This window comes from Loxodonta africana, chromosome 6 (genome assembly GCF_030014295.1).
Source record: "Loxodonta africana isolate mLoxAfr1 chromosome 6, mLoxAfr1.hap2, whole genome shotgun sequence".
Lineage (NCBI taxonomy): Eukaryota > Metazoa > Chordata > Mammalia > Proboscidea > Elephantidae > Loxodonta > Loxodonta africana.
The window spans coordinates 91,182,007-91,206,234 of NC_087347.1; the positions used below are offsets into that span (position 1 = coordinate 91,182,007).

Genomic DNA, 24,228 nt, shown 5'->3' on the forward strand with positions numbered 1-24,228 from the left:
AAGCAGATTGCCAGGCCTGTCTTCCGAGCACTTAACCATTTGCACCAACCTGGGAATCCTTAGTTTTATTAATAGCTAACATTTTTGAACTAAGCTTATTATGTACCAGACATTGTGAGTTTGATATTCTCACACAACTCTGTGAGGTAAATACAATTTTACGTCCATTCATCCAAAGAGAAAACTGAGGCACAGAGAGGTTAAATGTCTTTCCCAAGGTCACAGAGCTAACAAGAGATAGAGATAGGACTCAGGCCTTGACAGCCTGACTCTAAATTCTTAGCCATTATACCAGTTGTCCACTGGTACTTTCTGAGGCCGACTGGTAAAGCCTGCCTCTTAATTACTCAGTATTGCTGGTAGAGGCCTTGGGTGGTTACCAGTATTCTCAACTGACTTGAGCAAGCACTTTCACTCAGAATGGTAAAATAATCAATGAAACTACACTTAGTACCTGAGTGGACTTGGCTTTTTCCTAAAGTTCATGAAGGATTCTGTAGAAAGAATTCTCATCAATGATTCAGACATTTTTAAATTCTATACAATATATGTTGATTCTATAATATAGGGTCTTAGAATATGGAAATTGTACTTGGAATTCCTTGTCCTTCTGAAGAACAACTTCAGGATTAAAGTCATGGTAGAAGATATCTTATTAGTTTATTATCTTCAGCTACTTAGTGCTAAAGGAAATACTGCTGCAAATGCTATTTCTGCATTGTTCAATATACAGAATTTAACGTGACTGGAAAATTGTGTAAATCAAGTACAGAATAAATCTGTTACATCACATAGACCAGTAGTCAAGACTACAAGCTTTCAAGTCAGAATCCCAACCCTCTACTTTCCTTCTGAGGAACCTTAAGCATATTACATAAGCCCTGGTTTCCTCATCTGTTCACTGAAATATTCTAGTTTATGGCATTTATTTTACTGTCAGTTCAGTTTGAATCAAAACTATTTTCTTATAACTACTGTATGTAGCTTTATTTATCTTCACCAATGAAGACATTTTTCTTTCCTTAAATAGATTTAGTGGTAGAGGTGGAAAAAACACATTAAATTGGAAATAAAATATCCACGTTAGACATGCAGTTAATTGACCAAATGGAATATTCCTTTCACCAGTACAATGTCCCTTTTAAGTAAATATTATATATATATAATAGAGGAAAGAAGTGGAAGAGTAAAGAGGTCTCCAAGTTACTAATAGCGGTATTAACCTTTTAAGAGTACACTCGAGATAAGGTGGTCATGAATGTTAAGGAAACAAAGCCAAATGGTATATGACTTTGTGATACGACACATTGCAAAGTCATGAGTAATGAGCGTAAATAAAAAATAAAGACAAATGTGTTAATGGTTCTTAACATTCAACCACAGTTAAATTCTGGAAGTTTCTATTAAGATATTAATAGAATACCTTTCCATTAAGGTCTTACTGGCCACATCTTTACTGTTAGAATGACTTATATCCTGCAGGCCAAAGGCTCAAGACACTTACGGACAACTCATAAAATGGATTTATCCATTATATTAGCACATTCTTATGGAGAATTAACTCTGGGCAAGATGCTGAAGAGGTACAAAGATATATAAAATATTGCCTCAGCTCTACTCAAGACCAATGGTGTGCATCACAGGGCCTTAAAAATTGAGTGTTAAGGAGCATTGGGTTAAAGGAAATAAATGTACAAAAGAGGGAATACTAGGAAGCAAGCAAAGTTGGGTATCACTTCCAACAGAAGGCTAAGAGCTAGTCTGGGGGCCACAAGGAAAGAAAGAGAACAGAATACATACAAAAAGAGCCAGAATTTGGGAGGTAGAGACTCTACGGAGTATCAGGACTAGTAGGTTGGGCCCGGGGTAGGTTGGTTTGAACATCTTCATGATCCACAGGCATACTTCAGAGATATTGTAGGTTTGGTTTCAGACCACTGCAATAAAGTGAGTCACATGATTTTTTTTTTTAATGAAAGTCAAAGACTAAAGCCTTCAGTATGGATTGTACCTCAACATAAAGAAAACAAAAATTCTCACAACTAGACCAATAAACAACATCTTGATAAATGGAGAAAAGATTGAAGTTGTCAAGGATTTCATTTTGCTTGGATCCACAATTAACACCATGGAAGTAGCAGTCAGTAAATCAAACGATGCATTGTATTGGGCAAATCTGCTGCAAAAGACTGGTTTAAAGTGTTAAAAAGCAAAGACATCATTGACCCAAGCCATGGTGCTTTGAATCACTTCATATACATGTGAAAGCTGGACAAAGGATAAGAAAGACCAAAGAAGAACTGATGCCTTTGAGTTGTGGTATTGGCGAACAATATCGAATATACCATGGACTGCCAAAAGAACAAACAAGTCTGCCAGAATGCTCCTTAGAATTGAGGATGACGAGATGTCGTTTCACATACTTTGGACACGCTCTCAGGAGGGGCCCGTCCCCAGAGAAGAACATCATGCTTGGTAAAGTGCAGGGTCAGCGAAAAAGAGAAGACTCTCAATGAGATGACTGACACAGTGGCTGTAACACTGGGCTCAAGCATTACACTGAATTTGAGGATGGGTGGTAACACTTAGCAGAAGTGGCAGCAGTGCCTGAAGAATTCTGAACGATGGTTCTCTAGATTTGTTTTTAAGCACATATGAAAATTTCGGGAAGACTTTGCAAATTACCGAGTCCGGTGTATATAAGGGCAAGTGGGGATAGCATTCTTTTCTCCCCCTAAACTTTTAATTTTGAAAAATTTCAAGAACAGTTGAAAGAATAATGTAATAAATACGTACATACCTTTTAACCTGGCTTCACCAATTGTTAATATTTTGCTAAACTGGTGCGTTCTCTTTTGACACACATATGGATACTATATACATGTATATATATTATAAACTATATATGTATGTCTCCCCCTGAAACGTTTGTAAGTGAATTGCAGATACTATGACACTTTATCCCTAAATACATCTCTAGCACTTACCTCCTACTAACAGCATATATTGTCCTACAGAACCACAATACCATTAGCACATCTGAGAAATTGAACACTGATAGAATAATATTTAAATTTCCTCAGTTGCCTAAAAATGTTCTTTATAGCTTTTTGTTTTTTATCCAGGGTCTAATCAAAGATGATACACTGCTTTTGGTTGTCATGTCCCTTTAGTCTGATTAATCTATAACAGCCCCTCCTTTGCCTTTTACTTTTCAATCTTTCCTGACTTTGATATGTTTGAAGAGTCCAGGGTAGTTGTAAAATGCCCCACAATCTGAATTTGTCTGATTGTTTCCTCACCGTTAGATTCGGGTTAAACATTTTGCCATGCACACTACACAGGCAATCTTGTTTCTGTCCTCTCGTACCCAATAAAAAACACACACACACACTCAAAAAAACCTCAATAGGAGACATAAAATATCAGTTTGTCCCATTATTGATGATGCTTAGTTTAATCATTTGGCTAAGGTAGGTTCTGCTAAGTCCCGTTGTAAAGATGCATTTTCCCCTTTATAATTAACCTCAGGTCTGCAGGGTAATAGTTTGAGGTGCTGTGGATAACCTGCTTCTGAACACCCTTTTACCAAGTGGTTTCAGCATCAATTAATGAACTTTGCCTGGATCAATCGTTCCATTGCCACCAATTGCAAAATTAGTATTTTTCTAACACTATCTTCCCTTTTTTCATTTGTTAGCTGACGTTCTTCTACAAAAAACAGTTTCATTCCCCATCTCCCTGCCCTTTTCTCTTTTTTCTTTCCTTAAGTGTCATAATGAATTGAGAAGGAGTTCCTGGGTGATGTAAACAGTCAAGCACTCGACTACTAGCTGAACCTACCCAGGGACGCCTACCGGGAGACAGGCTTGGCCATCTGCTTCCGAAATATCACAACCTTGAAAACCCTATGGAACAGTTCTACTCTGAACATGTGCAGTTACCCTGAATCGGAATCTACTTGAAGGCAGCTAACAACAACAACATGGACTGATAGATTCTGTTTTTATTTAACATGTTATAATCCATTATCATCATTATCATCTTTGATGTTCATATTATCTCAAATATGTCCAGTGGGAGCTATGTCAAGCCTGATACCATATCCTTTCAACATATGCTTATTAATCTTTGAACATTTCCTTGTTTTCTGGCACAACAAGATGTTCCAGGCTCACCTTGTACTTTTTCTGTCCCACACCTGGAATTTGTCTGTGGCCACCTGGTTCCTCTTAGGGTGCAATGGTACTTAGAAACCAAGATCTAGCTGTGAGGTACGCTCATTGCCTACTGGGGTATCATGGCTTCTGGATCCTTTCAGTGGACAAAACTAAGGAAGAAATATATTTGTAATCACGATTTTATAGTGATAACCTCCATTTCAAAACTCAGCTAACACAGGATTCTCCTGCATAATTTTCCCGCTCTATTTTTTTTTTTTAATCTCCTTCTTGGATAAGAATATTCGTACCCAAAACATCAATATATTTACTAATTTACTTTATCCCAAAATACACATGATATAGTTTCAGGATCAATATGCCAATATCAATATTAATGACTTAGCTACCATGTAAAATTCAAATATCTATATAGTCAGAGTATTATTGCTACTTGATTAATTCTTTCATGTGTGTGTGGTTATGTTTTACTGTACAGTTAGGCTCCTTAGTTTCTACTTACACTCAGCTTTTAGGGTTTGCTTTCTTCAAAATTTTTAATTTTATTATCCAAAGATTTAAATGGTTCAAAAGCCAAAGTAATATAAAAATATATACTCAAAAATGTCTAACTTGCATCTGCTTTGTTCCTGCAGCCTCTATAGGTTTTCTCTTCCAGTGTTTGGTGGTTTTTTCTTTTGGTGGGAAGTTGGATTACATTTATAAATGAATATATACATACATTACATTTAAGAGCAAATCAGAAAATTCACAAAGCTAAGGTTTTCATTAACAAAGTACTTAACAAAAAACAAACGTATAGATTTTGCAATGATACTTACATAATTGAAAATGAATGTACATGACTGAAAGTGAAAAAAAAAATTGCATTTTCTTCCTAAAGTTTTGTGTCCTTCTTATTTTGTGTTAAGCTTTTATCTGCTACCCGTTATTAACATAATTATACATAATGCCTAAAACTGTCACAAAGGCAGAACATTTAGATTAGAAATTATTCTAGAAACCAGTCCAAAGTAAAACACTGTATATTTTTTAAAGTGGTTGTCAATTATTTTATTATCTCCGAGCTTTCCTGGGAAGGAAAACTTACACAGTAAGTCATTTAGGAACTAGTACATTCTTAAATGTTTTTACTAAGCTTCTTGAAATTATGTCTCTGGTAACCAGGATGTTACTTTTGGAAGTTTGTTTCTGGAATTTAGTTCTCTTTCCTAACTACTCATATTGAATAGTTCCTTAACTTTTGGTATCAGAATACTATTGGATCTAGGTTTCTGTTACTTAAATTGTAAGAACTGATAAGGCAGGATTAAGTTAAATACGAAGTCAATGTTATTAAGAATATATATTGGTGTCTGCCAAATCAAAAATTTAAGACCGTATTATCCTAATGGTAAGTTTCTTCTTCCTAATAGTCTGATAAATAAATTATAACAAAGGATATATATTTTCTGTTATATTTTGGATTAATTTTACAATGTTTGAATGTGGCATGCTCAGTGCTGTCAGTCCAGGAGATGAGAAGAAAAGAAAGCAAAAGAGAGAGAAAGATAGAGATATCTTAAATATTTTCAGATCTTAGTTTGGATTTTCTAAAAAAAAAAAAAAAAAAAAGGATGTATGTATATGATGGATTATTTTTGATAGGTTACCTTGCATATTAAATTCTTAATGTCAGCCAGAGTGTGTGAACACAGGCTTTATACCCAATGTTGCGTTAGGCACTACTGAAAAGCAAGCAAGCAAATAAACAACTGTTTGAAAGTTTCTCTTTCTCTGACCACAAATACAATGTATTAGGGAGGTATGACTAACAGCTAAATATATATATAAGTGGAAACCCTGGTGGCTTAGTGGTTAAGTGCTATGGCTGCTAACCAAAAGGTCGGCAATTCGAATCTGCCAGGCGCTCCTTGGAAACTCTATGGGGCAGTTCTATTCTGTCCTATAGGGCTGCTATGAGTCGGAATCAACTCGACAGCACTGGGATTTTTGGGTATGTATATATATAAGTAGTAAATAATGAAGAGCTAAACATTGACAATCCGTTGCCATCAAGTCAATTCCAACTCACAGTGACCCTATAGGACAGAGTAGAACTGCCCCATACCGTTTCCAAGACTGTAATCTTTCAACTGCCGCACCACTAGGCCTCTAAACATTGATAGGGACTAGAAATATTGCAGAAGCTCAAAGCGAATATAAATGGCATTTGTTAATATATAAATATTTTTAGAAAGAAATAAGAAAAAAAAATTCTAGTAAGCAAGGTCCAAGGATAGATGATGGGTTAAATTATGCCATGTCCACACTGTGGGTCCATACTGTGGAATACTCTGCCATTATTATACAAAAGGCAAATTTGCCTACGCTAATATGGATATATGGAAACCCTGGTGGCATAGTGGTTAAAGAGCTATGGCTGCTAACCAAAAGGTCAGCAGTTCAAATCCACCAAGCACTCCTTGGAAACCCTGTGGGGCAGTTCTACTCTGCCCTACGGGGTTGCTATGAGTTGGAATAGACTCGATAGCAATAGGTTTAATACGGATATGTAGATAGATAAAGGTTGAACCAGAGACTATTAATGGCTGATAACGTGAGGAACAGGGTCTGGGAAATGGGGAAGAGAAGAATACTAGAAGGAGAATTATACTTTTGATTTTATACCTTTCTGTGCTGTTTGCACTTTTTTAGTTGGGGGGAATCACTTGCCTGGAGTTGAGTTCATCGTTTTCCTTTGCTCCTGACACAGCAGCATCATTGGACCACAGCCCTTCTGTTGTTTTGCTTCTTTATTCATTTTTATTTCCATATGGCTGCCCCATCCCTTTGCCTCCCCCAAAACCATCATTACATTATGTTCAACATACACCTCCTTATTTATATGTGACCTTGAAAAATGTATAATTTTATGAGTATAATTTTAGATTTGTGTAAATGGATTGTTATATAATCTCATTTTGTAGCTTACTTTTTTCACTAGGAACCATGTTTTTGAAAGCACCCATATTACTCTATGTAACATCTAATCTGATCCTACTATATGCTGCATACAAGTCCATGGTGTGCACCATCACAATTCACCTGTCCACTCTCCCTATGGATGCTCAGATTGCTTCCACAAGTAACACTGCAATGAACATTGTTTATATGTTCCTTTATTGAGAGACATAATCATTGATTTGCAATAAACACCCAAATGGAAATAGTTTACATGTCATGGTATACACGTAAAGCTAATTTTCTCAAGTGGTGCCAGCTGCTCTCCCCAATGGCTGTACCCATTCACAGGCCCACTAATAGTCCATGAGAGTCATGTGTCCCCACATCCCTGCCCACACACTTGGCATTGGCTACCTTTTAATTCCCCGTAGCCTAATAAAGCAGCCCTGGTGGCTCCATGGTTGAGCACTTGATTGCTAACCGAAAGGTTGGTGGTTCAAACCCACCAGCTGCTTCAGGGAAGAAAGATGTGGCAGTCTGCTTCCCCCTTAAAGATTACAGCCTTGGAAACCCTATGGGGCAGTTCTACTCTGTCATATAGAGTCACTATGAGTCAGAACTGACTGGACAGCAATGAGACTGGGATAGCCTAACAGCTGTAAAGTGATAGTTACTTTTTGAAAACTTGAATTTACCTAGTAACTTCCTAAAAATTTCCTGATTACTATGTCTTCTCCATCAAAATCTATTAACATCTTCCCTTTCGCCTTATTAAGCCTTCTCTTAGAAACCACCCATTTGTCTCACTTACCCAAACTTGCATATTTTTCCTACAACCTCACTCGTCATATAAATAGTTCAGAGGTTATTAGTGCTAAGAAAGGCCTCCGTGATCTGGAACACCGCCTTCATTTTACACTCAAGGCAACTGAGGCTCAGAGAAGGCAAATAACTCAATGAATATTAAAGGGATTTTAGGGGCAGAATCAGAACTGAATACCAGAAAAGGGTACGGTGGAAGACATAGAGCTTTGGAGTCAGACAGAACAAAAGGAAATAAAAGATAACTGCAAGAGTTGAGTACAGTTCCCCAGAGGGAGGTAAAGCTGAAACTACCCTATAAATGATGCAGGGTGGAGAAGGAAAATAGTGCGAAGTGGAGGAAGCAATTTGAACAAAGCCATCATTGTGAGGAATGAGGATGCTGTGTTTTGTGCACAACTCGATCATGGCCAAGAGTAGCAAGAATGTACAACTGCAAAAGGTAAAATGGGGCTGGGGCTTGGGGAACCTGGTGAATCTGGTCGGGACTGGCTGCATAATTTGCAGGACCCAGTGCAAGGTGAAAACACAAAGCACCTTGTTCAAAGACTAAGACTAACAGTACAGCAGAGCATTAATCCAAGGGCAGAGTTCTTCCAAGAATGAGGCCCTGTGTGACTGTACATGTCACATGCCCAAGAAGCTGGCCCTGAATCCAGCAGAAAAGTTTACACAACATGGTTGGAATTAGGATCCACTGAGGTTTGCAGGCAAAACAGTAAGACAATGAAAGCAACGTTTAAATAAAATTTTACCTCTGTGGGAGTAATTCTGCAACCCATTGCCATCAAGTTGATTCTGACTCATAGCAACCCTACAGGACAGAGTAGAACTTCCCATAGGGTTTCCAAGGATGTAAATCTTTATGGAAGCAGACTGACACATCTTTTTCCAACAGAGTGGTTGGTGGATTCAAACCAATGACCTTTTGGTTAGTAGCCAAGTGCTTTAACCACTGAGCCACCAGGGCACCTTAATTCTGCAATATGTATCAAAATTTAAAATGCATTTACCCTTTGACTTAACAATTTCACTTGTAGGAGTTTAAACTGCAGACATTCTCACACATGAGCAAAACGGCCTTTGCTGGGGGATATTTACTACAGCGTCGTTGTTATTAGTAAAAGATGAAAAATAACCTAAACGTCCCCTGATACAGAACTGGTCAAAGTGATTGTGGTACATCCATAAAATGGGCTTTCTCACCATCTTCATATATCTTGGAATGGTAGCGGGATCCTTCACTTCCATGCCTTGATTCTAATCCTTAGGAAAGGGCATTTCTTATGATCGTGAGATGGAATAAGTAATGTTTTAATTCCTAGCCAATAAAGGACAGTTAAAAACGAACACAGAGCTTTTAAAAAGAAGGACGCAGCTCTATGTGTACTGAGAAAGAAACATTTCCAAGATGCATTTTCTGGGGGGAGGGAGGGAGGAGGGAATGAGCACAATAGTGTGTATAGTACGTATCATTCGTGTTTAATAATAAAATGCAATATTTGTATCCACATATAATAACTGTAGAGAGAAACACAAGAAACCGATAACAATGGTTGCCTCTACGAAACGGAGCCGAGGAACTGAGGTGGGGTGGGATGAATACATTGTTTTAAAAGCCTACTCTCTTGTACCTTTTGAATTTTGCACTATATGTATTAAAAAAAAAAAAAATCCATAGCCGTCAAGTCGATTCTGACTCATAGCAATCCTATGAGACAGAGTAGAACTACCCTAGAGGGTGTCCAGGGAGCAGCTGGTGGATTCGAACTGCCAACCTTTTGGTTAACAGCTGAACTCTTAACCACTATACCACCAGGCCCCCGCCATATGTATAGATTACTTATATATAAATAGATAGACATTTGAAGACCAAATGACTTAGGAAGAAGTTAGGGAACTTACCAAGAGAGGGGAAAGCCATTTTTGCCAACAGACAGTGAGTGGTTAAGTGGGGCAGCTGAAGAGTATTTGAATAAATTGTGCACACAGAGGTAGGTATCAAGAGCAAGACAAAGAGTCACATCCACATTTCTCTGCCCTGAGGAATCTGTATGGATTGGAACTAATTCAATTTTTGAACCAGCAATAAAAGAATGATTGAATTTTCAAAAATTAAGAAAAAAATGCAGGGAGAAAGGAGAAGGAAGAAGGGAAGGAGGGAGGTCAGAGGGAGGGAGGAATTTCACCTGGTAGCAGCATGTGGATGGGCAAAGAAATCTAAGAGGTCTCCCAGGTAGCCTAGGGCGAGAGCTGACAAGGGCATGCATAGGTAGGTGCCATGGGCATCAGGAGGAAGAGCAGGATTCAATGCCATTTCAGGCTTGCTGACTAACTGAACATGCTGGAGGACTACGAATGAGCAAGCATATTCGGAGCAGCTGATTTTGCAGTGACAGCTTTCCAGGAAAATTTGCTGCGTTCTCAACATCTGCATGCCTCTGAGAATTACATCTGGATTCTTCATTTTCATGGCTTGATTTTAATCCTTAGGAAACTAGGCCTTGGGGTACTACTTGTGATTCTGAAATGGAATAAGTAATGATTTAATTCCCAGCCAGTAAAGGGCAATCCAAATGACTGGTTCTACCATTTCCCCAGGGCTAGTTTGTAACCTGGGACAGAAATAAGCTCTGTGTATTAAATCAATACAATCACTCACAAGTAAAAAAAAAAAAAAAAGGCATTGCCTTGGTGGCTATGTGTTATAGGAACTATTTCTGTATCTTAATGGTTTACTTTCTTCAGATGACATAAACCTGGTCACATTTTCATGATGAGCCAACATCAACCAGGACTTGATTCCTGAGCAAATGCTCTGAGGTGATAAGATGCAACTTCACAAGTCCCTGCCTGTCTAATTGGGGTGTCACAGTGACCAGGATTGCCTAAGAGAAACCATTGTGTAACATTTCACGGCACTCCCATGCTTTCTACCTCTCTGCCAACATCAACGGGGGCGGCTTGTCAGAGCACGGGAACACAGCAGACTAGCGAAAGTGTGAGTATGTACCACACAGAAGGCACTGTTGGTTATCCTTTGATCTTTTCATGCTTGACCACGCAGACAGAGAAATCACTGCCTGCCACATCATCTTCGATGTAAAACAGGATTAATAAAGAGTATATCTGTGAAACACAATAATACACATATTTGTCATGATGTGACTCAGAATTAGCCAAAGAGCCAGGCTTTGGCTGGCTAAAAAGTCATGTCACCACAGATTTCATGACATGCCACTCTGCTGCTTCTCCACCTTCATAGGCTCCTCTACTTCCTCCCAATCCCTAAGGTAGACCTTCCAAAGCTTTGTCCTTAGCAGCCTTCTCTTTGTGTAATTTCCTCTACTTCTAGTTTCTTACCTCTCACCTCTCTGCAGAGGATTCCCAAATCCACTTCTGTAGCTTTGACTTCTCTAGAGCTACAAATCTAGATTTCAACTGCCTAGTAGGCATCTCCCCCTAGCTACCTACCAGCAAGCAACTCAAAGGCAGTATTTCTAAAAGTGAACATTTTACTCCACTCACTTCTTTCTAGTATCCCCTCCTTCTGACTTCCCTACACCACTATTCTCCCAGTCACTTAAGCTAGATTCCTAGATTCATTTTTATTCTTCCTTCTGCCTTGCCCTGAACCTCTACCCCTTTTCATTCTGGCGTTTTCACCCTGGTTCAGGATCTCATTGTCTCTCAACTCTAGACTGTACTCCTGACTCTGACTGTAACCACCTCCTGAATGAATTTCCCTAACTTCAGTTTCTCTTTTTTCTACTTCTCTGACACATTGTTGTCAAATCTTCCTTCAAATGCTAGGATCCTTCTCTTGCTTAAAAATTCTTCAGTGGCTTCTGATTGCTACAGAATTAACCATATTCCAACAAGCTAGACGTGTGTCCTACAACTTTTCTCATTGTTTTTATTGCCTCTTTGTAGTTCTATCTTTGATGAAGATCTCTAAAATTTTCTTAACCTTTCATATTTTCAGCCTGTATCACATTTCGGGGTAATGAGTTCTCTAAACCTACTATCTTTTGGGTAAAATAGTTCCTCGAATTGTGTTGTTCAGATATGAGTAATACAAACACTAACTAACCTAAGAAAAAAAAGACAATGAATTGGCTCATACAAACAAACAAAATCCAGGATTTGTGTTAATCAGGCATGGCTACTTCTCGGTGGTCATATTAGGGAATCTGTCTTTGTCTCTTTTGGACAAACAAAATGGCCACTGGGAATCCCAGCTCTATACTTATTCTATTTTTCCTCCCCAGTAGAAAGATGGTCTTTTCTTATAGCTCCGGCAAGGACTCTATTCTTGCTGTGGTCACATTCCCATCTCCAATTTGCACAGTGGCAGGGAGAAATTGGCTTACTATTTGGCTAGGCTTGTTTCACATGCCTGCCATTGTGACAGAGAAACAGGGACAAAGGGAAGAAATAAACCTTACCCAAATATCGAGGTATTGATTCTCCACAGAATAGAAGGTTTTTTTTTGTACCTCTAGAAATCCTGGTGGTGTAGTGGTGAACTGCTACGGCTGCTAACCAAAAGATTGGCAGTTCAAATCTACCAGGTACTCCTTGGAAACTCTATGGGGCAGTTCTGCTCTGTCTTATAGGGGCACTATGAGTGAAAATTGACTCTACAGCAAGAGGTTTTTTTTTTTTTTTTAGAAAGGGATGGGGTGGACTGCTGGACACACGCACACATACACATGTACACACATATCCTATTAAATGCAGCTTGTGGCTGTTTTTAATAAAATGCGTAACTCAAAGGGGCTTAAACAGTAAAAATCTTTAATTACATTACCTAACCAAAAGTCTAGAGAGAAAAAATCCCAGGATGGTGTAGTGGCTCTTTCTATCTTTCTGCTGGATCACCCTCAGATTCTCTTCAGGTCACAAAATGGCTGAGGCAGCTCCAAGCATTATACCCTTCTGGGATAGTATTACAAGCAGTAAGGAAAGAGCAAAGAGATCTTATTATGTACCATCTTTCCCAGAAGCCCCCAGCAGACTGTACTTTTCTTTTATTGGCAGGAACTCAGTTATAAGCCCACCCTAGATCAATCCTTGGAAAATGAAATGGGATGACTGGCTTAGTCCACCACATTTGTCTCTTGGGCTAGATCAAATTATTGGGACTTCCAGCAAGAAATAAAGTAAGATGGTCATTGCGTAGGCTACTAATAGTGTCTGATATAAGATCATACTTTTGGATTCCTTCCACCTGTTTTAATCTTTGGGTAGTGTTTCTAGTGTTCTGAGGGTCTTTTAAATTATTTTATATTTGGAGTTTTTTTTTTTTTTTTTTTTACCCCATAGATTTATAACATTTCTGAGCTCTAAAGGATCTTAGATCATTTAGATCAGGGTTTTTAAAAACTTTTTTTTTTTTATTTCAAACCTTGTAAACTATCAGACGTATATAAACAAATGTGGAGATTTGAAAGTGAGGAGACTAGGCTAGTGAGGTGGGTCCCCATCAGCCAAGGTAGGGTTCCTGAGGCATTTCTGAAATGCTAGAGCTCTTCAGAATGCAATTTTAAAATTATTCATCTCCTTCTGTTCTCATTTTAAAGAAGAATGAACTAAGGTTCTCAGAAGTGAAACAATTTGACCTTTTTCTTTCATAGGTTACCTAGTCACAATGTAGCCTAGATTTCCTCATTCCCTAATTCCTTCACATCTTTTGTGTTTTTACAATTCTGTAATGCATTTGTCTTCTAATTTTGTTCTTTATCCACACACTGAAAAGCCCTTAAAAAAATACTAATGTAGAAATCCTTCCATTATTTCAGCTACCTTTCTGATTGCCTTCTAACTCCAGTACACTATTCTTAATATATACTTTCCTGAGCTACATGCACTATTTTGGGGTGGAAATACACAGTGAATTATTCTGTTCTAGGCAGAATAGTGTATGGTGCCCAGGCACATGAAAGATAATACTACTTGTGTTCAAATCTTGCCGTTAAGAGCCTCAGTTCCCATATTTGTTGAAGTGGGTTGAAGTTCCTATGTAATATACCTACATGGCCTGGAACGTAGTAACTGCTATGTTAGTGGTAACTGTCATTTTCTCGTAATTTTTCCCAAAGTCTTCTTTGGTTAGTCAAAGATCCTGCAGATTGTGGAGAATTTCCCTTCCAGTGGTGAAGGGCCTGTGATACCTGAATGTCCCAGTTTTTTTGGTTTTGTTTTCCATATCATATATTGAGATTCATTTCCATAAATGCATTTCCTTCACTTTACTTTCTCCCTTTCATACATCTTTGTGTATCATTTGCAATTTCTTTTTTTCATGGAAACCAAGGGAAAAAGATCAGACTCATACTTTTACAGTGAAAGGGGTTCCAAGATCAAGTCATTCACAAATGAAGGAAGGGGCAACTTAGAGAATTTAGGTCACTTGGCTAGAATCTTCAAGGCTTCGGGAACTTCCCTGTCCAGATCACATTGTTCCAATATATCCTCGTAATTGGGATCAGAGCCCAAGTTCCCCTTCCCTGCTCCCATATCCCTGCCAAATCTCCATCATGTATTAGTCTGAATAATTAAGATGATGAAAGAAAAAAAAAAAAATGATGGTGGTGGTGGTGGTTCTAAATTATCTAAATATCTCAAGATATGGCTTGGTGATTGTGCAATCCTGCGCGCAGACACAAAATTTTCATTTTCATTTTCACCAAGGACAGTTTCAGAAGAAGGAATCTCCTCGTAAAGTATAATAGACATTAATATAATGCAAATGTATGTAAATATTGAGTCCCAAGAATTTACGAGAATTATTTACTTTAAAATTCCATTGCTTTCTATAATTCTGAGTACAGTATATGCACATAAAGAGAAACAGAAAAGAACTACTCACACAGAAATGTCTTCTAGTATAGTATGGAAAAAGCCCCGCCCCGAGAGCGATTGTGGTTTGGTGGTTGAGTTTGTACCTGCTAGCAGAGAGGTCCGGGTTCGGTTCCTGGTCGATGCAACTCGCGCTCTTTACAAGAGGTTCTTTCTTTATGTATATAGCCAAGATGCCTAAAGTAAGTTCAATAACGGCGCGTAAACGCATCAATGCTAATTTTCCGTTTCACTTTAACTTGAAGCAATCAAACGGCTCTTTTGCTGCGCTTCGCTGGGTTTTTTCGCCTCCCTTTAGGATTGTTCTTGGGTGCCCTAGAGTATGTAAGAAGTGCAAAAGGTACGTACAGGTAATGGGGTATAGCGTTCTAGGATATGAAGATGGGAAAAAAAAAAAAAAAAATACTGGCTGTTTGGAGATGCCGGGGATTGAACCCGGGACCTCACACATGCGAAGCGCGCGCTCTACCACTGAGCTACATCCCCCAGCCGATCTTTTCATTTCTGGTATAGCTATTCATTGAGATCATTTAGCTCGAGTCAAATTACAGTAGTAAGACTTCAAGAGTTTCTTCTGTTGGGTACTTTAGAAGCACGCTTCTCCCCTACCCATTCTCTTAAAAGCATCCGGATCCCCACTCAGTGAGCCAGCGGCAAACCCGGAGCCCAAGGTCCGGGCCACGGAGAGGATCTGCAGACCGGCCGCCGGCAGGTCGCCTTGGACACGGGGACCGAGGGGCCGAGTGCCAACCGCGGCCAGCGGGGAAGGACATCCGCCCGTAGAGAGCCCGCCCGAGCCGGCCTCCCCCGCGGTCGGGCCGCTCAGGCGTCCGAGAACCCCGAGGCCGCAGTCCCGCCGGCCGGCGACTCTGCCGCCCCCTGGAACCCGGACGCCGACCGAGAGCCCAGCCTGCGGGACGCGCCGCGAGCCGTGGCCCTGGCGCCCAGGGGACCTGCTCCTGAAGCTGAGCGGTGGGACTTTCTGTTCGCATCCGAAAACTTCTGGATTTTCCTTCCTCCCAGGGGTTGGGGGGTCAGGGCAATCCCAATGCTGTAGGGGCTACGGCCAAATCTTGGGGATGACAATGATTTCACAACATGTACTTCATTTTCACAACATGTGCTTCATTGTCATGCGGGCCAAACTGAAAGAAAGAAAATGACATAACCCCCTTCGCAGTTTAATCATATATAAATGGTGGTGAAATTAGGGCGGGAGGCCTGGTCAAGATGAGTTTTTCTGTCTGATATTTACACCTTGGGTCAATCTATCTTACTATGATAGTCATGTGAGACCCTGAACACCTCCTCCAATGCCCTCTGAACCCTCTCTAACGACTAATTCCACCCCCAGGCCCAAATGAAAAAACATTCCTGAATCGAGTTCCTTCGAATACCGCCTGTCTCCAGTTGGTCCAGAGCTAGGTAGTAAGATGAGCTAACTTGCTTTATAGTTAAATGAGGTGTGTTTGACCCTTCCAGATGCGGTTTAAGCTGATAACACCCCAGGCAAGCCAAGACTGGATGGTAGAAGCCTCAAACACCCTGATGGGAGCAAGGGAGAGACTTAGGGTGAGGGGAACCAGGTCAACTCCGGCGGACCCGTAAGGCTGAGCCCAACACGTAGCACACTGAGGGTCTAGAATTTCTGTTCTCTTCAGTTCCTCAGTGCGCCCTTGACGAAGAAATGGGTAGCAGGCCAAAAATCAGAGCAGAAAGCAGAAATTTTGAAATAACTGTGTGTAAACCACAAGAGGTTATTGAAAAGACAGGAAAGAAAGAAAAGACCAAGATGGACGTCAAAGAGGACTCTGAAACTTGGTCTGAACATGGAGCAGCTAAAGCAAAAGGAAGAATTGATGAAGTAAAAGAACTGAACAGAAGATTTCAAAGGGCGTCTGGAGAAGACAAAGTAAAGTATTATAATGTTGTGTGCAAAGACCTGGAGATGGAAAACCAAAAGGGAACAACACTCTCTGTGTTTCTCAAGCTGAAAGAACTGAAGAAAAAATTCAAGCCTCGAGTTGCAATAGTGAAGGATTGTATGGGGAAAATATTAAACGGCGCAGGAAGCATCAAAAGAAGATGGAAGGAATACACACAGTCATTATGCCAAAAAGAATTAGTTGATGTTCAGCCATTTCAAGAGGTGGCATATGATCAGGAACCGATGATACTGAAGGAAGAAGTCCAAGCTGCTCTGAAGGCATTGGAGAAGAACAAGGCTCCAGGAATTGATGGAATATCAACTGAGATGTTTCAACAAACAGATGCAGCGCTGGAGGTGCTCACTCATCTATACCAAGAAATACGGAAGACAGCTTCCTGGCCAACTGACTGGAAGAGATCCATATTTATCCCTATTCCCAAGAAAGGTGATCCAACCGAATGTGGAAATCATAGAACAATACCACTAATATCACACTCAAGCAAAATTTTGCTGGAGATCATTCAAAAACGGCTACAGCAGTATATCAACAGGGAACTGCCAGAAATTCAGGCTGGTTTCAGAAGAGGATGTGGAACCAGGGATATCACTGCTGATGTCAGATGGATCCTGGCTGAAAGCAGAGAATACCAGAAGGATGTTTACCTGTATTTTATTGACTATGCAAAGGCATTTGACTGTGTGGATCATAATAAATTATGGATAACATTGCAAAGAATGGGAATTCCAGAACACTTAATTGTGCTCATGAGGAACCTTTACATAGATCAAGAGGGGGATACTGATTGGTTTAAAGTCAGGAAAGGTGTGTGTCAGGGTTGTATTCTTTCACCATACCTATTTAATCTGTATGCTGAGCAAATAATATGTGAAGTTGGACTATATGAAGAAGAACAGGGCATCAAGATTGGAGGAGGACTCATTAACAACCTGCATTATGCAGATGACACAACCTTGCTTGCTGAAAGTGAAGAGGACTTGAAGCACTTACTGATGAAGATCAAAGACCACAGCCTTCAGTATGGATTGCACCTCAACATAAAGAAAACAAAAATCTTCACAACTGGACCAATGAGGAACATCATGATAAACGGAGAAAAAATTGAAGTTGTCAAGGGTTTCATTTTACTTGGATCCACAATCAACAGCCATGGAACCAGCAGTCAAGAAATCAAAAGACGCATCGCATTGGGTAAATCTGCTGCAAAGGACCTCTTTAAATTGTTGAAGAGCAAAGATGTCACCTTGAAGACTACTAAGGTGCACCTGGCCCAAGCCATGGTATTTTCAATCACATCATATGCATGTGAAAGCCGGACAATGAATAAGGAAGACTGAAGAAGAATTGACGTCTTGGAATTGTGGTGTTGGCAAAGAATATTGAATATAGCATGGACTGCCAAAAGAATGAACAAATCTGTCTTGGAAGAAGTACAGCCAGAATGCTCCTTAGAAGCAAGGATGGCGAGACTGCGTCTTACATACTTTGGACATGTTGTCAGGAGGGATCAGTCCCTGGAGAAGGACATCATGCTTGGCAGAGTACAGGGTCAGCGGAGAAGAGGAAGACCCGCAGTGAGGTGGACTGACACAGTGGCTGCAACAATGAGCTCAAGCATAACAACGATTGTGAGGATGGCACAGGACCAGGCAGTGTTTCGTTCTATTGTGCATAGGGTCGCTATGAGTTGGAACCGACTCGACGGCACCTAACAATAACAAACCAAGGGCTTCATAGTTAACTCCCAGGTAAAAAAAAAAAAAACTGCTTACAGTAATTTAAATAAATAATGGCTCATAATCAGATTTTGTTTTTCACCAGAACAAGCCACATGCTGATCGAAAACAACTACAATACAGAATGACAAAAAAGAAAAAAAAAAAAGCCACATCAGTGGACAACTATTAAAGAGCCCACTCCAAAGCAGAACATTTCCAGACCAGCCCCGGCATTCCATCCTGAGGCACTGGAACATACACATTTTCAAGTTAATCATGAAACAGAGGACCAGAGCCATCTCCCCACCCCAAGGTTTTCACCAGCGTAAGTTACAAAGATATTACTCAGATAATTGTGAAGAGAGTGAGTTTTATCTCCGATGACCTTGCTTTGACATCCTCTTAGGGTGTTTTATGGCTTATTTCTACATTGCCTGAGGCATTCCCTTTCTGGGCTTTCTTTCTCAGACAATTCTAAAATTTCAGAGCTAAACATAGCCAAGGCCCCTCTTTAACGCTCTCTCATAGGACATGAAGTTGATTAAATGGCCTGGCTTAACCCAAAAGGAAGGCCCTTACCTAGTAAGCTTTTTCAGTCATTGTGCTTGATGGGAGAGGTGAAACAGGAGGTGCGTTTTTGGAATTAAAGGGCCTTTCGGTAAAACTTCTTAGATCACATCTGTCCTGCATGTAAAAATGAAATTGCCTCAACTCTACTCATAGGTGAAGAGAGGCTGAGAATATGTCCACAGTTATGGAGTATAGAAAGCCTCCAGTTCTCTTCTTCCTTCTCCACATCTCTCTCCATTGGGGACAAATTTCCCTCAGTCTCTCTCTGTCACACACATCACACACACACACACACACTATTCACAGAATTGACCTTAGGCCCCCTATTGAGGCAGGTGACATTTATCTCTGGCCCTGTTCCCACATTCCCTTTCAAATTTCTTGCTTCAGTTCTTGGCATTCTTTGTCTAGCAAGTGTTGAGCATCCTCCTTCCTTTCCAGCTTACAGTGAGCTAAGATGGTTTACCCCTAGTCCAGGCAGTGGCCCTTAGTCCTGACTACACATTAGAATAGCCAGAAGAGCCTTTTTAAAATGCAGATTATTGCTCAGACCAATTAAATCAGAATTTCTAAGTGTGGGGTCCAGGCGCTAGTAGCTTTTTGAACTCTCAGGAGATTCTAATATGCAGCTAAAGCTGAGAATCCTGCTGAAGAGCTACCTGCATTTCTGTAAGGGATGCCTATCTCTTCATTCCAGCATTATTCACAATAGCAAAAAATGGAAACAATCTAAGTGCCCATCAACGAATGAATGGATCAACAAACTGTGGTACATACACACAAGGGAATACTAAATAAAGAATAATGATGATAATAATAATGATAAAGAATAATGATGAATCTGTGGAACATCTCACAACATGGATGAATTTGGAGGACATTATACAGTGAAATAAATGAATCATAGAAGGACAAATATCATATGAGACCACTATTATAAAAATCGAGAAAAGGTTTACACACAGACAGAAACTTTCTTTGATGGTTACCAGGGACAGGAGAGGGAGGAAGGGAGAATCCCTAGCCAGATAGCAGATACAAGTTAATTTTGCTGAAAGGAAAGGCAATACACAATATGGGAGAAGTCAGTACAACATGACCAAGGCAAAGAAAGACACTGAGTGGTACACAAGAATAAAGGGCAACTGCGGTAAATACTACAGCATGTGTGAACCTGCAACAACAGTAAGAACAAACAATAGTTTACAACTAGCTACACAGGTAGATTTGTGTGCTAAATAGACAAGGGAGGTCTTACGAGAGTACACCCACATGCATACATAGGTATGGTTGTGGATATTTCTACACATATATGTGTATATACTGCAGGTATATTCATATATTTAATAGAGCACACAGGGGTCACAGCTATGGAAACTACTTACTCATTACCAAACACTTCAAAGGTCTGAAATGCTGGACTTGAAGGCTACGGACCATAGCCTCAGGGGACGTCTAGGTCAATTGGCACAATATAGTTCATAAAGATAATTTCTACATGCTTTTTTTTTTTACTGAGGTGAGTAGTGTCTGGGGTCCTAAAAGCTTTCAAGTGGCCATCTAAGACACAACTATTGATGAGCAAAGGAAAGCAAAGAAAACCAAAAACTCAAGGTAGCAATAGTCCACAGACTAATGGCCCACATGAACCACAGCCTCTACTAGCCTGAGAACAAAAGAACTAGATGGTACACGGCTACCACCACCAACTGCTCTGGCCAGGCTTGCAGTAGAAGGTCCCAGTTAGAGTGGGAGAAAAATGTAGAACCAAATTCAAATTTACAAAAAAGACCAGACTTACTGGTTGAATAAAGACCAGAGGAACCCCCAAGACTACAGCCCTAAGATACACTTCTAACTTGTAATTGAGCCACTCCCTGAGCTCACCTTTCAGTCAACTGATAGGCAAGCCTGATGGGTAGACGATAACACCCATGAGGAATGTGCTTCTTAGAACAATCAACTATAGGAGACCAAGGGGTTAGCATTTGCCAAAAAGCAAAGATGAGAGGTAGGAAAGGCCAGGGAAACTAAATGAATGGAAACGGGGAACCCAGGGTGGAAATGGAGAGAGTGCTGGCACATTGTAGGGGTAGCAGCCAATATCACAGAACAACCTGTGTATGAACTACTGAATGAGAAACTAATTTGATATGTAAACTTTCACCTAAAGCACAATAAAATGTTTTTTAAAAAGAGAGAGAGAGAGAGACTCTTATTACTAGCCCAGTGGTTCTCAAAGTTGGGTGCACGTTGGAAGTACCGGGCAAGCTTTAGAGAAATATTGATGCATGGGCCTCATCCCCAAATATACTGATTTAATCAGTCTTGGGGAGTGCCTGGGTGGTGTAAATATTAACGTGCTAGAAGGCACTAGTTAGGCAGCTAACAGAAAGGTTGCAGGTTCGAGTCCACACATAGATGCTTCAAAAGATAAGGGCTGCTGACCTGCTTCTGAAAGATCAGCCATTGAAAACCCTGTGGAACGCAGTTCAACTCTGACACACATTTGGTCGCCAGGAGTTGGAGAGAAACTGGTTTTTGATTGGTCTGGGGGTGGCCTGAGCAAGAGGCTTTTAAAAGGTGCCCCAGATGATTCTAATGTGCAGCCAAGGTAGAAAACCACTGCATTCAAACCTGTACCTTCTCAAGTTCTCCCAGTTGTCTGAGGTGTTGAGACGGCAGTAATTCTGAAAGTGGAGGACTTATTGCCCAGAACCTCCCACACTCAAGAATTAGCGTTGCTGGAGGAAGACAAAAGCTGATTCATTCCAACCTCTTCTTCTTATTTTCCTCCATATAAAATAAAAAACGGTGGAGGCAGGTATTCAAATGCTAAAAACAAGCACCTCATATGTCCTGCCTTCTCTACCCCCGCTTACATGAATGGATTCCCCCAGCGGGGTGTCTCTGCTGATCTGCCAGTCCTTGGAATGGCTTGAGAAAAAAAAGGGACTACAAAATGGGTGGGAGGAGAGTAATCTGCACTTGGCAATTGGAAATGCCTAGTGCTTGTGGCTTTCTGGATGAAAAAGGAGCGGATTGCTGTACTCAACACCTAAAGAAAAAGGCAGCTTATTGAAATACATGATTTTGCTCCTCAGGGTCATAACTATTAGTTAGTAATTCTTTATCACCGCAGTTAATTATCATTAATAATAACCTGAGGGTCAAAAAAGTTACTAGTTACATTTAATTAAGAGAAAATTAATAAATATTATTCTTTTCAGTAAGTATCCCAAAGTGAAAAATTACAGTGATTGTAATTTGCTTTTAGAATTAGAAGTATTTATTGAACAGTAAGCTAGATCCTACTTGGAAAGATGCAAACTGTATAATTTAGATTCTGGTTATAAATTGATGGAGACAGAAGGAGGTACATTTTTAAGATGACATTTAACAGGGAAAAGACGTTACAAAAAACCCATACTTCTGGAAATTATCAAGGGTCAATCAGTTTAAGAAAGGGTGTTTCAAGGCTGGAGGGAGAATTTTTAAACTATCTATACATGGTATGTAGAATAAAATTATGGACAATTTTAATTTCTTCTCTAGTTATCATGATGTTGTTTATCATGACATTGTTAATTGGTGATACCAGTGATCACGAAGAGGATGCAGGACTGGACAACAGTCTGTTGTGTTACGTATAACCAATTCTACAGCAACTAACAACAACATATGCACTATGAAAGAGTTTTCCAAATATAGCTGATCTATTCAAAGATGGGGGTTTCCATAGTCTTATAATATTAGCCCATTCACAAAATCTGGAAATAGAATACTTATTTTCTTATTGTGGTCTCTGACTGAGGTCTTGTTTTGCTGACCAGCTTTGTTGCTGTTGTTAGGTGCTGTTGAGTCGATTCTGACTCATAGGGATCCAACATACAACAGAGAGAAATGTTGCCTCGTCCTGCACCATCCTCGCAATTGTTGATATGTTTGAGCCCACTGTTGGAGCCACTGTGTTAATCCATCTCATTGAGGGTCTTCCTCATTTTTGCTGACACTTTCTTTGCTTTTGTAAGCATGATGTCTTTCTCCAGGGACTGGTCCCTCCTCCTGATAACATGTCCAAAAATACTTAAGAAGAAGTCTTGCCATCCTCACTTCTAAGGAGCCTTCTGGCTGTACATCTTCCAAGACAGATTTGTTCATTCTTCTGGCAGTCCAAGGTATACTCAAAATTCTTAGCCAACACCATAATTCAAAGGTATCAGCCCTTCAGTTTTTCTTATTCATTGTCCAGCTTTCATGTGCACATGAAGCAATTGAAACTGCCATGGCTTGGATCAGGCGCACCTTTGTCTTCAAGGGGACACCTTTGCTTTTTAGCACTTGAAAGAGGTCTTTTGCATCAGATTTGCCCAATGCAATGCGTCCTTTGACTTCTTGGCTGCCGCTTCCATGGGTGTGGATTGTGGATCCAAGTAAAATGAAATCTTTGACAACTTCAATATTTTCTCCGTTTATCATGAGATTGCTTATTGGTTCATTTGTAAGGATTTTGGTTTTCTTTATGTTGAGGTGTAATCCATACTAAAGGTTGTAGTCTTTGATCATTGGCAGTAAGTTCTTCAAGTCCTTTTTACTTTGAGCAGCCAAGGTTGGATCATCTGCATACTGCAGGTTGTTAATGAGTCCTCCTCTAGTCCTGATGCTGTGTTCTTCTTCATCTAGTCCAGCTTCTTGAATTATTTGCTCAGCATACAGATTGAATAAGTATGGTGAAAGGACACAGCCTTGACACATACCTTTTCTGATTTTAAACCAGCTGACTAGCTAGCCCCCTGAAATTAGGTGTTGTATGTTATTCTATATGAATTCTCCACAACACCATGCACTCACTGAGCTCTCAATAGGCATAGAATACATTCTGGTTTACAATTTCATGTGGGAAATTTGTAAAAACAGTGCTTGAGGGAAAATGGGCATAAGGGATTCTATTGGGATGATAAAGATATTCTAAAACTAGATTATGGTGATGGTTGCACAACTTGGTTAACTTACAAAAAAAATCACTGAGTTGTACTCTTAAAATGGATGAATTTACAATATGTAAATTATACCTCAATAAAGTGAAAAAAATGGGAATGTTTAAAGAATGGAATGAGTTAACAATGGAATGAGGTTAACATGGCAGTGAGAAGTTACGTACGCAGACTGAATGACTAA

General features: G+C 39.9%; 1 non-coding gene across 1 annotated transcript; it reads right to left on the reverse strand.

Moving 5' to 3' along the window:
- Nucleotides 1–15,227: 15,227 nt before the first annotated feature.
- On the reverse strand, nucleotides 15,228–15,299 carry TRNAA-CGC (transfer RNA alanine (anticodon CGC)). Its single transcript has one exon. It is a non-coding gene; the product is annotated as a tRNA-Ala (tRNA).
- Between the last annotated feature and the right edge of the window lie 8,929 nt (nucleotides 15,300–24,228).